General features: G+C 39.9%; 1 non-coding gene across 1 annotated transcript; it reads right to left on the reverse strand.

The window, feature by feature from the left end:
* Window positions 1-934: 934 nt before the first annotated feature.
* On the reverse strand, window positions 935-1,006 carry TRNAK-CUU (transfer RNA lysine (anticodon CUU)). Its single transcript has one exon. It is a non-coding gene; the product is annotated as a tRNA-Lys (tRNA).
* Between the last annotated feature and the right edge of the window lie 5,123 nt (window positions 1,007-6,129).

Raw genomic sequence — 6,129 nt, forward strand, 5'->3', positions numbered from 1 at the left:
TAAATCCTTTCTATGGACCAAGCCTGATCCCAAAGCCTTCTGAAATCAAAAGACAGACCTAAGTCTTGCAGTGAGAAGATGTAAGAAAACTCTGCAGACACCAAGGTCAGTGCAGAAGGAGGGGGAGGAGGTGCTCCAGGCACCAGAGCAGAGATCCCCCTGCAGCCTGTGGTGAAGACCATGGTGAAGCAGGCTGTCCCCCTGCAGCCCATGGAGGAAGGATGAGGGGGTGTAGAGATTCCACCTGCAGCCTGTGGAGGACCCCACGCCGGAGCAGGTGGAGGCACCTGAAGGAGGCTGTGGCCTGTGGGACGCCCAGGCTGGAGCAAGCTCCTGGCAGGACCTGTGGACCCATGGAGAGGGGAGCCCACACCAGAGCAGGTTTGCTGGCAGGACTTGTGACCCCGTGGGGGACCCACGCTGCAGCAGTTTGCTCCTGAAGGTCTGCACCCCGTGGAGGAGACTCACGTTGGAGAAGGTCGTGAAGGACTGTCTCCCGTGAGAGGGACTCCATGTTGGAGCAGGGGAACGATGAGAGGAGTCCTCCCCCTGAGGATGAAGAAGTGGCAGAAACACCGCGTGATGAACTGACCGTAACCCCCATTCCCCGTCCCCCTGTGCCGCTGAGGCAAGGCGGAGGTTGAAGCTGGGAGTGAAGTTGAGCCCGGGAAGATGGGAGGGGTGGGGGGAGCTGTTTTAAGAGTTGATTTTATTTCTCATTCCTCTACTCTGTTTTGCTTAGTAATTAATTAGATGAATTCCCTCTCTAAGTTCAGTCTGTTTTGCTCGTGACGATAATTAGTGAGTGATCTCTCTGTGTCCTAAGGTTTTTGTTATATTTTTTCTCCCCTGTTTAGTGAATGAGGGGAATGATAGAGCAGCTCTGGTGGGCACCTGGCCCCCAGCCAGGGTCAACCCACCACAGTCTTTTTGGTGTCCAACATGGGGCTCAAACCCATGACCCATGATTAAGAGTCTCATGCTCTACCAACTGAGCTAGCCAGGCTCTGGTGGGCACCTGGACCCCAGCTAGGGTCAACCCACCACACCAGCCTAGCACTATCCCTAGATTACCAACTGGAATAAGTCAACAACTGCCCTATTTAGTGATTAATGCTTACCTCAGATGGATTAATTTGATGATCATTCTCTCTACCAGCAAAAATCCTTAGACATTTCCATGACAGCTCTTTGCTGCTTCTTCCACAGAGTTCTACAAGTAGTGTACCAGCATAAATGAGGAGATAACAAACTGCTGCAAGAAATAAGAATGGTCAACTGGAGATGGAACCTTAAAGCATGCTTGCAATCAGTGAATATGCAGTATCATGCTGTTGCTTGAGATTATGTAAAATGGAATTCCAGAGCTAATTTCTGTACAAATATTTCTACAGTTCTAATGACTACAGCTTATTTCTATACCATAATAAAAGAAATCTGAGGGAAAGGAAATTTGCTTGGAAAACAGCGTGCTCCCCAGTCTAATTTGCTGCATATTGCTGAGTACATTTTGATCTAGTTTCAAAAGAAAGATAGTGCAGAAGATGGGCAATAGTCAAACAGAAAGCCAGAAAAAATCAAATGTCATTTTAAAAGGATGCAAAAAAAAAAACCCCAAAACATGTTTTCCTACATGAATTTAGGAAATCTAGGAAATAATATAGAGTAACTGGAATGCTTAAGTGAGAATATTGGTAAATAGACATGTCAAGAATGAAGGAAAAAAATCAGTGGGAGGATATAACATCATAACAAAGTACGCTGGAAAGGCTACTCAAGGAACCCTTAAGAGAAGAAACAGCTCTTGACTTGATATTAAAAAGTACACGTGATCTGATTCAAAAAGTTACCATCTAAGTTTCCATCTGTAACTGTGACACAGATTGTGACATGATTATGACATGAACCGTGACAGAACTGAGATAGTAGCTTGTTATTTGGCAGCATTTCACAAAAAGCAGTTCTTTGCAAACAGCAGCTCTTCATGAAGGGCAGCCCTTTGTGAACTGCGGCTCTCCATGAATGCCAGCAGATAGCAGCTCTTTGTGAACAGCAACTGTTCATGAATGGCAGCTCTTCAGTAGAAAAATTACTTAAGTCAGGAGGGCTTCAAAAGACTTCACTGGACCTTCAATCATTGTTCTAGTAAAGGATCATTATATTCATCTGGCTTGAAGTTTAACAAAGAAATGCTTCTTTAATTAACTTCTTTAATGATCTTAATTATCTTTCATTTAAACTCAAAGATGATCCTTAGAGAATTCAATGTACCATCATTAAAACTTGTAGACAAAGCTATTTTTGTCTCAGACCCAGCAGTTTTGACATACCCAGGTGCCCCAAAGCAGGCCTACAGCAAAGGCGGTGAGGGACTGTTTATCAGGTAGTGCGGTGATAGGACAAGGGGTAATGGGTTTAAGCTGAAGGAGGGTCGATTTATGTTAGATGTTAGGAAGAAATTCTTTCCTGTGAGGCAGGTGAGGCACTGGAACAGGTTGCCCAGGGAAGCTGTGGATGCCCCCTCCCTGGAAGTGTTCAAGGTCAGGTTGGATGGGGCTTTGGGCAACGTGGTCTAGTGGAGGGTGTCCCTGCCCATGGCAGTGGGGGTGGAACTAGATGATCTTTGAGGTCCCTGTCAACCCAAACCATTCTATGATTCTATGCCTGATTTAACATGTATGCATCTACACCCTCATTATCATAAATTACATGACACTTACTTTTTAGCAGACCACATCAACTTTATTCTCTTCAACTCTTACAAACTCATATGTAACATAAATAAATTAAACAAACACAAATCCTCTGCTGATCTCTAGAAACTTGCTTTAAAATTGTCGTATTGTTCTCAGTGTCTGGCCTTGGCTCTCCCTGGGTTCTCATCCCTTTCCAAACTGAAAATTATAAAGTGCAACACTGCACTTACAGTGAGCCATGAAAGTAGGATCATTTGAAAGGAATCGTGTATTTCCTCAGGTCCACAGTTTTAGACAGTTATTTAACCTTTAACACTTATTTTAGAAAAATCACTATCTTTGCATAATCTCCAGTGGATATACTGGGTAATAGAAGCCTTCCCTCTTCAACCCCCTCCCCCCAATTTTAAAAATCATGTCCTAGGATCTGGATCAGAAACAAACGCTTACAGCTGCTTGGAAAAACATTAGTCACAGAAATATCTCACAAAATAAGCAGTGCTCAGCTTGGCAAAGGGTCTACATTTTTTTTTTGCAAGCAAAAAAAAAAATTTTTTTTACTTCGCTATTTCAGGATTACTTAACTGTTATAAAATCCCACATTCCATGCACTTTTAATGTGTTATGCTGGAAGTCTTTGCCTTCACTAGGCTCAAAATTTCATCATCTATGCTTTAAATGACCTAGATCTCAGATATTTTTCTAAACTCACCACCCAGTGGATGAGATGGTTAAACTACAGTACAAAATAACTTCTGCTGTAGCATGGAAAACTCACAGTTTTTCATCTTTGGATCAAATTCTGGAACAGCTTCTTTTTATTTGGCAAAACATTTTATATCTCTGAATCTCTCTGTAAGGCTAAGCAGAGAAATTCTATGGTGTTACATTACATTACAGCTAACATTACATTTTGAAGAGGGATTTTCACAGCAGCAAAGTAAGTCTTGTTCGTTAGGGCTTTTGAAACTTTCAGTCAGCATTACCATTCTCACGTGGCTTGCTAAAACTCAAGGATTCATGCTTGCCATCTAGTGGCTTTGATCAGAATAAGATGCAATCTGTCAACAACAAAGTAAAAAATATTATTTTTTGTGCTAAAAGATGGGAGCTTTAATTTATAGTTATGTTTGAAAATCAAAAAATTGTCCCGGAATTGTACCTGGAAAAGAGGATTATTCCCTCCATATAACCATTAACTGGCCACAGAAACAAAACAGAGGATTAACATGCAGCCACCGAGTCTCCTGTGAAAAGAGCAGCCATGGTTACTGCATTTGAACATGTGATAGACTTGCACCGACTGGGGGAGAAGGTTACTCGGAGGACTCTTCATATCCAAGGTGTTCTTCCTTATAGCAGTCCTAGAAATCCATAAGACAATCTGTGCAGAGCACAAACATTCTTTGTCTGCCTTCATTAAAATAAAATTGTCATCTGTTTGGAAAAAAAAAAAAAAAAAGCTAAAAAAATTCCATGGAGGCAGATATGACCATCTGTTTCTGTTCTGCAGAAACTGTGCATACTTCAGAGTAGATGGTCATTTAATGCAAGATAGAAACAGTTCAGTCTAGAACCTCCCAGGCACCCTCTTCCAGCTGAATGGCCTAATCCCTAGGTTGTAGTATGTTCTTTGTCTAGCTTCATTTATTTTGTACTCTTGGACATAAAGGAATATGTCTTCAACAAAATGAGTGGAAAATACTTCCCTCCAAAACAAATACAACCTGTTTAAAGATGATTCTCTTCAAAGATACAGTTTCAAAGTCTGTAGAATTTAAAATTACATTGAGCTAAAATTCTCAAGAGAAAAAAAAAAAATCCAAAATGTCCATTCTATGCAGGGAATGCAGGGCAGTAAAACAGGGAGAAATAAATCTCCCTCATTGCGTGAGTTTTCCTTCTGGAATTACCACCTAAAATCACTCATCAGAAGTAGTTAACTAGGATTTTAATAAAAGATTAAACTATTGCCAGCCATAGCACAAGTCCATGTATTAGCAAAATTGCACATACTAAAAATGGTCTCTAAATACTGCTCAACTCTCAGAATACTAGCATGTCCTAGTTTGAATAGAAATACTTAGAATATCTATGAAATGCTAATAAAAAGGTAAACTACGTGGCTGGGGAAAATGACATCATCTCAAATAAAGGAATGAGGGGAGGAGGAGTAAACTGTAGCAACAGCTGGTCTTCAGTTTTTATAGCCTTGATACAATCAATGAGTCTACAGCAAGACCAAACAAGCAGTGCTCTGCTTTTGAAGCAGAGGAAATGTACGTACCCTCAATGAAACATACACAAGAACTTGCAATTTGTGGAGCCTCTACAGTTCTTAAAACAATCTCAAATCCAGACCAGAAGAGAATTCCATGCTTTTGGAGTACCTCCATGATAATGCAATATCTATTACATGGATCGTCAAGACAGGCACACATAATAATATCCACCTGTATTGAATGAATACTCATTTTAAGTCTCTCAATCTCTTTACTTTAAAGCCACAAATCCACTATGGACTAGAGTCTGTATAAAATTTTGCCTTTCAGTAGTCTTCCTATACATTGCTTTTATAGAAGTTTCTTGCATGTACCAGTATTGGCAAAACGATGATTGTGGGGAAAAAAAAAATAAGAGTACACAATGGCAAATGACTGAATTTGGTACAATCTTCTCCCACCCCCATCCCTTTTTTTAGGGGGTGGATAGGGAGTAACATTTATTAAGTTATTTTCAAAAGTAATATAATGAACAGATGCTTAGACAGGCTTAACAAAGAGACTCTCTTTACATACCCATAGATGCCATAATAAAAATTTACTAGCACTTCACAAGTTCTGTGCAATTTTTTAATGCACAGTTTACAGCATTCATCAGCAAAAAATAGCTCACGACAAATTCTTTCATCTCATGAATGTATAGTATAACATTGATTTAAAAGGATACAAACAAGGAAGTAACAAAATGCACTATCATGAAAGCATTTCAATACCAACAGCTAGGAAGCATGCATTAACTGGATATCATCAACTTAAATCTCACTATTTTATCTTCATTTAAGAAAGATTAAACTTCTTATCTAGAAACTCCCCTAACACTTCATTCTTTCAGCTGACTGCAGATAAAATACTTGTAAATACAAAAGAAAGAGTTGACAGTTTTGTAACCAGTATTACATAGGTTATGCATTTACCATACAAAAGTTGACTCTGTTCCTTTAGGAACTGGATGCACACATTTTCTGGCTTTTGCACTACAAAATATTTTTCTCCACAGATGATTTGTAACTTCAATGTCATGTTTATAAAACAAAACAACCCCAAACTTCATGCATTTTTAAAGAACCTTTCTTACACATTGCAGTTACTCTTCAGTGAAAAAACATGGTCCGATTTGGTTCACATCCTTGCAACAACTCAAAAAAGTAGCA

The sequence above is a fragment of the Balearica regulorum genome, chromosome 2 (assembly GCF_011004875.1).
Source record: "Balearica regulorum gibbericeps isolate bBalReg1 chromosome 2, bBalReg1.pri, whole genome shotgun sequence".
In the NCBI taxonomy this organism is placed as follows: domain Eukaryota; kingdom Metazoa; phylum Chordata; class Aves; order Gruiformes; family Gruidae; genus Balearica; species Balearica regulorum.